We start from the raw sequence: 9,167 nt of genomic DNA, 5'->3' as shown, positions 1-9,167 counted from the left end.
AACCATACAATTGATTGCCTGTAAAAAGAAACTGAGGAATTAGTAATACATGTTTGGAAAAGTACAAGTCTTTTAGTTGCCGCACTTCAAATGTCTCTTGAGGGTATCTGCAGTTATCACAGGTGGCTCACCTTTGATTATATGTACAAGGATGTAACTTATTTGGGCAAGTCTTAAAGAGACCACATTTAAACATCTTATAGGTTCATAGGTGCTTATTAGGCTAATGACCAATGGGGCGTTTTTAAGCCTAGCCATGCATCCTTAATCTTTGACAAGTTCTGGTACCCTTAATAAGTGTAATTAAGGGCTTGGGACAAAAACATTTTCAAGTAGGGGCCTGGGAGATGAACCACTTACAGGCTGCCTGTATCCATTAGAGACATAGGTGCCAAACCAGGGATGAATTTCCTGTTCCCCATCCAATTGTCCTAGTTACACATGAATTGGGTTAGGGAGAAACCCTGCTTCACATGGATAGGGAGCCTGTTCCATAGATGGGGTAGTCTCTGGAATACACATCTGTCTGTCCAGCAGGTACTGTTTATATCACAGGCAAGGTTTAAGTCTTTAGAATGGATAATTATGTCTGTATTTGTTTTCTGAATATGCAGGAGGTCCCCCAGAGTGGGGTCCAATGATGCTTTGTATGCCAGGCTTAGATCTTCCCTCAACAGCCTATAGAAGACAGAATACAGGGATAGTGCTTTGCAGTGACCTGAATAGGACATGTATTCTTTAACTGAGGACCCTCTATAGACATTCATATTGTTAGATGTACCTGGTTAGGTACATACTAAAGGGGGCATTGCACTCAATGACTGATATGATGAATGCTGACTACAGTGGGATAATAACCTCCTTGGACCTAGATGCCACACCTTTATTTATAAGTTGTACAACATAGAATGATTTCCTCGCTACTGTAGATACATGATGGTCAAAGGCTAAATTACTGTCTACATGTGTCCCCATGTCCCTGACTGTTTTGTTAACTTTTAGATGTGTGTTGCCAACATGATAGTTACTAAGGGTGGCTTGACTTACCAAAGGATATTATTATGCATTTCTTGACAGTTAGTTTTAGTCCATGGCTTTGACATCAGTTATTTTTCTATGTCACTTTTTCTTGGAGAACATTAGTGTCAGTGGGAGTTTTTATGACTGCTCCTAATTTGCATTTTTATCATGCCGACTGCTATACCTCCTAATTCTTGCTATGATTTTCTTCCTTCTGTTAAGCATTCTATTGATGCTTTGATTCCAACAGGGTGGCTTATTTTTTTGAGTTAGCTCTGTACTTATTCCTGGTGGGTACAGCTGCCTCTATGCAACTATTAACATGTTTGTATAGGGCTTCTGTGAAAAGTTTCATGTAGGCAGCAGTGAACTCAGGGTTTGGAGGAGGCTTAAAAAATTGCCAGGTTGTCACTTAATAGTAGGAACTTAGCCTTAGAGTAGTTCCTGAACATTCCAGGGTTAGCTGGGGTTCCAGGTTTTATTTTCACTTCAGAGGAGGCTATTTTGTGGTCAGACTCTACCAGGGAGGGCATTACACTAGGGAGTGTGCAGAGCTCTCCCATATTAGTGAGGACCAGATTCAGTATGTTTGCGTCCCTGGTCAGTGTATTGGCAATCTGGTCCCCAGGGAGTTTGTGTTTACAAAATCCATGAATTTCTGTGCCTGCACATTTGGTGTCATATATGATTCCCAGTTAATAGTGGAATACTTACATTTGCCCATGACTATGATATAAGTTTAAATACATGTTATGGAAAAGAAGACCTGCCTAGTATTTAAATGGAATACTTTCCACAGTTTCAGTTATAAAAAGCTTACAGCTTCTTGGTCCAACTTAGGGTTTATCCTGGAGATTTTAAACATAACTTGACAGATGAAAGTCTACAGGAAATGTTAGCAGTCTGCAAAAAGTAGGATTAAGAATTGCGGGCCTAATTTTGAGTTTATTTCAGAGATCATCCTTACCCTTTTTAGTTTCAAAGGAGGGTAACCCTAAAAATGTGTAAGGGTTATAGGACTGTAGATTTCAGTAAATTTACAGAGTGATTGTAACAAAGTCCCAAGTTTTAAATGTAGAAATGGATGCATTATTAACTTGCATGTGTACCACATGCACAATTTAGGTAAGAATATGTATTTTGCATGTAACCTCTCTGAGCAGGTCACATGTTTACCAGTGGCATAAAGGTTTTCTGGCTCTGCAAACTAATCAAGGCATATAATCTCATTTGCTATGTTGGTTGAAATGTCATAAATATTCCTCATTTTTTCTCTCTGGTTGTAGTGTTTCACCCTGTAATGCCCTGTACCTTAACATAACTATTTCTGAGGTTACAAAGTAAGTACATGACCTAGGAGTCAGTGGTTTTGACATTGCAGCAAAAGACTGAGATTCTAAATGTTGCTCAAATAGTGCACGTATAATTTTGGATTACGAGTTACCAATTACATCTTTTTTTAGTTATTTTGCTATACTGTTTATGCTATAGTTTATGCAAAGGTCTTCTGTATAATTTGTTGATTTTTGTCTACTATTTATACATCTTATATTGAAATATTTTAGTGTAAATGAAGTACACCTTCTGAACTGAGAAGAATTATCCTGTAGCCACTGACCCACAGTGTCAGTAGCTGAACAGGTGGCACACTTGCCTTTGCCCTGGAAGATCAGAAGGTTGTGGGTTCTATTTCCATAGCAGGTAGTTGGATTAATGTTCCAGTACTGTCACTGCTGTGCAGCATAAGGGTGTGCTGCAGTCCTGTGTGTGCTGCCCTTTGGATGAGGTGTTAAATTGGGACCTCATCTGCATGAAGTTCTCAGGTAGATGTAAGAGATGTGCACATAAGGGTGTGCTGCAGTCCTGAACGTGCTGCCCTTTGGATGAGGTGTTAAATCGGGATCCCATCTGCATGAAGTCTCAGGTAGATGTAAGAGATTATATGACACATATTGAGAAAAAGGTATGGGAACTTCTGTGGTGCCCTGGCCAAATTTTCTTGAAAGTATGAATAAAACTACAGGTCTACTTTGATAAGTGGGCATTAGCATAGTGGGACTAATCAGGTCAACAAAGAATAAAATCAGTGAAAACATTCAGCGTTCTATATGCAATCAATAAATGTCTGAATTAAATTAATCACTTTGTGTAAATGAATTCACATTATACCACTGCCATAAATGCAAAATAGCAAAGAAATACATGTTTCTACTTTAATTTTCTTAATGTGCAACTACATATGCATGATTTATGGAAGGACGTACTGTACATGTATAAGGACTTTACAGACAACTACAAATTAAATACAGTTTATGTCACAGCATGCTAGTGAGAAATCTATAACCTGTAGAGCTATATTTGTCACAGTATTTTTACTGTCATTACCTTTTCAGAAAGTTGAGTTGGCGTTAGAGATAGACATTAGGATATTACAGGTAAGTGTGCTCTATGACTCTGCAGCATGCAGCTAACATCCTCCCTAGTTTTGTACTCAGTTAACATACTGTAAATATTCTTGGGCCCTGTGTATGGCTATTAGGGCACAATGCTAACTAAACAAACGGTATGTGCTTTGCTTCCTTCATCTAACATTCCCACGCTAGATGCAGCTGCATCCCTAGGGGAGAAAGCTGTACTGGAAAAGGTGTGCAGAATGACTAAAAGGTGAATGAGTTCAGGTATCAGCATGTCTGTGTGAATACAACAGCTGTGAGCTAGGCAACAAAAGCCTTGGTTTTAAATTCCTTGTCACCTTGTCTTCCGCAGAATTTCTTTGCCTGCAAGAAACCTAGAATGCTTATGGTACTTTCCTTATTTAAATATGTTAAGTAAAACCCAAGTTGCCTCAAACTGTTTTATGCTGTATAAGTTTAGCTGACAGTACTAAAATAAATAAAATGAATAATAAATCAAATCCAAGCAATTTAGTATAAAAAGTCTAGTACAACAGCTGTTGTGTGTTTTTATTATGTGAATAAATGAACTAGAATGTATAACAGGTTAGTAAATAGATGTGTGTTTTTGCTAAATATATGCTGCCTGGATAGGATGAGGAAATAGTTACAATGTTCTGTTTTCAAACATCACCTTAAAACTTTATTTCATTTAAGTGAGTTCCTCAGAGGATGCACAGGAGGTTGGTCAGACTCAAACCTTCGGCTGCACATTGCAGCTAATCCACAGCTTTTTGATTACCTTTATCTCTATACCATTATATCATTTGCCCCCATGTCATACCAATTACTCATACTAAGACTGGTATGTTTAACTGCTGCTGGGAATTCACCCCAGGCAACATCTCATTTGCTTCAGGATTAAAATATTTCAAACTGCATAGCTTAAGGCAACTCCAGCATTAAGAATACACAATTGTTTTTAATTCTGAAGTCAAAGAAACTAAGTTTTGTAAGCTTTGTTTCAGAATCTGTAAATGTTGGCTTGCTTGATTATTCATAAACTATGTACACCCTACAGGCATTTTTGAGTATAGATACTTAAAGAGGTACATTACACAATATTTTTTCAGAGCCAAACATTAGGTGGTTTGTTTGTTCTGTTGTAATTTATAAAGTGGATCTGAAAAGCAAGCTGTCATGTTACGGATATCTTTATCTGTACTATACTACGCTATATTCCATACGTTGACAATGTATTTAATTTTTCCTTACAGAAATAACTTAGACATCAGTTAAAAATTTTACTTTAGCAAACAAAAGTAGACAAATATGGAGTTATGGATTTCAGTTCCAATGCTTCTTCCCTTCCAAGCACTATGGATAACAATAAGTCCCAGTAGTCATACATGTGGTATTATCAGTTGAATGCTGAAACCATTACAAACAGAAATAACCTGAAACATCTGTTTAAAGAGGTCTGCAAATTTCCCTTTATCAAGGCTTCATTGCAGATATGCAGAATAGATACCGAAATAAAAGTGTTTTGGCACCTTGTCTCATGAATACACCACAAATAAAGAACTAATAGATGACAGTTATCTCAGGAAGTGAACTGCTTTGTGATCCTCAAAAAAAGTTATTTTACCAGACTTTAAATATGCTTTAAATGTGTAAATATATACATATATAGAATATTTAGCTTAAACTCTCAACAGTAGTTCTACTCTATAAACATACTCATAGCTTTCAACCTTCCATCTCCAAAATGAGGAACACTTGCCTTCATAATATGGAACAAATGGGCAAAATGTGGAACACATATTAATGGCTCACTAACAACTTCAACTAGGAAGGTCATAGGATGGTCAAAATGTGCTGGTTTTACATATAAAGAAGATCCTTTAATGAATTAATATGATTCATTTCTATTTACCATGGATTTCACTTAAAAAAATTCCTAACACTGAATATGTGATAGACTGTGTCAATGTGGAACTTTGAGGAACTTCGAGGAACATGAACTTTTTAAGACCCCAAATGAGGTACATTCCTCGTAATGAGGTACACTTGAGAGGTAGTATGACTCTGTCTCTCACACAAACACACAGACTCACAGACACAAACATACCCACACGTACACATGCACATGCACACACAAGCACATGCACATGCATGCATGCATGCATGCACACACAAGTGCCCGCACACGCGCACACACCCCCCTCAACAAATGGAGGGTTTCTGATGGCTAGAATGCACCAATACATATCTTAGCTATACTCCAGGAAGCAGTAAGTACAACAAAACCAAAGCCTTATCCAAATTACACATTGCAAAGGTCATCCATTGCACCTACAATCACCATAACCTGGCAGTAGGGAGACTCTATAATAAGAAAATATCCTGGATTAAAACTAAACTAAGCCATACACAAAAGCCCGTATGGGTGAATTGCAACTTGTGAATTCCAAAAAAAAAAAACATGCTAGTCACCAGGGACTCCAGAATGGACAAAGCTAAATCATATCTTGCTGGACTATGAAAATAATTTGTGGCAATATCATGCCTACTTGGGGTCAAAATAAGGGGATATCTCAAGCAAATAAAAAATAATAATTAGGGATAGTTATGACATGGTCATTGTTTAGCTTGCTATGAACAATCCAAGAAGGAAGCCTATAAGATATATAGTGGAATTATCAGAATCCTTGAAAGCATGTGAAAAGCACATCTACTTAAATAAATCATCCCAGCAGTTCATCTGATATGTGAATATCAAAACAATTTTGACATTCAAGTTGATGGCTAACATATATTATCACAGACATGGAATTCAATGCCTGTTACCCCGGAGTAAGACACAGAAACATCATGAGCTCTTTGCACCCAGTGGGCTACAGATTTCTTAAGGGGGTGCAAATTCTAAGCAGAGAACTTTTAAATTCCCATATCCCCTTGTTGTCTTGTTTAGATCTCAAAAAATAAGAGGTAAATGTGGCTTTGCTAAACTATAGACATCTCAACAATAAAAATGAGTAATTTGGAAGCTTTTCTCTGTTTGCAGGACACTGTTACTGTCAACATTACTGAACCCTGGTTTAAAGATCCAAAATGCATGTCATAAGTTTCTAAAAGCCACAAACATAAAACACCATTGGGCATTTTGGTTTTATAGTTATTTGGCTGAGTTATCAAGAGTGGTTCAATAACTACTTCTTACTAAGAAATAAAGCTTGGGCCACTTGGGTGCCTCAAAACACTTCATAGATCAACTCCATTATAGACAATTAAGGAATGACACAAAAAAATCTGACACAACCGATGAGCTTGGGCCATTTGGCATGCCTCAAAAAACCTCACAGATCAACTCCATTATAGACAATAAAGGAATGACACAAAAAAATCTGTCACAACCGACAAAAAAAAACTACTTTCACAACCTACAACAAAAACACCAAAACAAACCACATAAATTCTGGGCAACTCTAAATAAACTTCTCCATCCAGGACTATCCACCACCCCAGTCCCCTCAACCTCCAACTCAAATTCTCCTGCAGAGGTTGCCAACTCCTTCAATAGCTTCTTTACAGAAACTATCCAAAACCTAGCCAATAACTTATCCCCCAGTGCACCAAATCCATCAGCCTCTACACCCAGTACCCAAACTACCTTCATATTTCAACCAGTCTCAACATCCTTTATCCTTAAACTAATTAGAAAACTAAAACCAACTATCCTTGCCACTGATTTCCTCCCTGCAGACTACCTACAAAAATCAGCTGATGCTGTAGCCTACCCTATATCCATTATGATCAACAGATCCATATCTGAAGCTACCATTCCCACTATCTGGAAGATATCCCATATCAATCCACTCCACAAGGGAGGCAGTTCCACTGACCTTTCAAACTACAGACCCATAGCACTACTCTCTCCTATAGCCCAAATCATGGAAAAATGTATCCAAGGACAACTCCTAGCCTATCTTCTTGATAATAATCACCTGTCAAATTCTCAACATGGCTTCAGACCAAACCACAGTACCACCACTGTCCTACTATCCTTTACCAATGTCATAAATCTTAATCATAATAGCAATAAACTCTCCTCAGCCATCTTCCTAGATCTTTCCAAAGCTTTCAGCATGGTAAACCATCAACTTCTCCTGCAAAGCCTAGAATTAATCTCCATAGACACCCATGCTATACAATGGTTTAAGTCATATCTGGGAGGTAGATAACAGGCAGTCCTGTGGAAAGATAACCTATCTCCCCTTTTACCTATAACACTTGGAGTCCCCCTAGGATCCATCTTAGGGCCCCTTCTATTTTCCATATTCATTAATGACTTGCATAAAGTAATACCAGACACTACCTGTATTCAATACGCAGATGACTCAACCCTAATATGTTCTGTTACAAGCCCAGAAGATCTACTGACATTATCCCAAAACACATTTAGCATAGTTGAAAATTGAGACCCCTCAACCAAACTTCTAGGAGTTATAGTTGACAACAACCTAAAGTTTGACTTTCATATTGACCATACAATCAAAACAGTAAATAAAAAACTTGGCTCTCTACATAGAATCAAACCCTTCTTAACTCCCCTAGACAGACCTGTTCTCGCTCACACTCATCTACTATCTACGCCTCTCCCTTATTCAACCACCTGAGTAAAACCAACCTAAACAAGCTCACAACCTGCTATAATCATATTGCCAGATTTTCCACCACCTCTGCCTATAGGACCCATCACTGCCATAACCTCAAACTACTAGGCTGGTTTGAACTATCTAACCTTCTACTGGCTAACTAACTAATAACTGCCCACAAGATTCTCTACCAGCCAGAATGGATGCCTGATCTTAAAACTCTCATCACCCCCTACCAGAACCTTAAAACTCTTCGATCCTCTAACAAAATGCTAGCTTTCAACTTCAAAGCTAATAACAGCTGGGTAAGCTCTGTTTATGAACTCATTTGGTAACATCTGGAACTCTCTTCCTACAGAACTAACCTTACAACCCTCTCCAACCCAATTAAAAAAAAACCTTAATCAATACTTCACTATGCAATGGCTCTGTCCTTGCTTTACCCCTGACTAATCCCCACACTCTTCTACTATGCACCCAATTAGGGTCTCCTAGCAGTGTCACTGAATCCTAACCTAGTTACTCTGTACAAACTTGTTGATTAAGTGAAGTCTAGAATGTATTTTAAGTAACCTATAAAGAGACACGCAAATATATATGAACTTTTTGAATGTTGGGCTGGGAATTTGGAAAGTGACCTACAAATATATTGTATAACCTCTATCTTGAATTATACTAATAGTGGAATGGTTTCAGTATGTAAATATGTAACAATTTCTCTGCATTGTACTTCTCTATTGTATTTTACATTGTATTGCGCTGTTCTGTCTTATGTCTTTTGTATGGAGCTTTTCACCCCGGGCCTATGCTGAAAATGGACATATATCCAGTCAGACCTTCCCGGTCAACAAATGTAAAATAAAATAAATAAACTAGAGTTTTCAGTCAGGTAATCTGTAGTGGTGACAGTGATTTACCTTTTGCCAGAACAGAAAGCTGTAATACTGTGAAATATGACTAGCCTTCCCTGGAAGGTACTGTGTGTGTGTGTGTGTGTGTGTGTGTGTGTGTGTGTGTGTGTGTGTGTGTGTGTGTGTGTGTGTGTGTGTGTGTGTGTGTGTGTTTGTATAAGTGTGTGTGTGCATGTGAGTGCAAT

This window comes from Protopterus annectens, chromosome 8.part0, assembly GCF_019279795.1.
Source record: "Protopterus annectens isolate FY-2018-M chromosome 8.part0, PAN1.0, whole genome shotgun sequence".
NCBI classification, from domain to species: domain Eukaryota; kingdom Metazoa; phylum Chordata; order Ceratodontiformes; family Protopteridae; genus Protopterus; species Protopterus annectens.
This window is presented reverse-complemented; position numbering follows the sequence as displayed.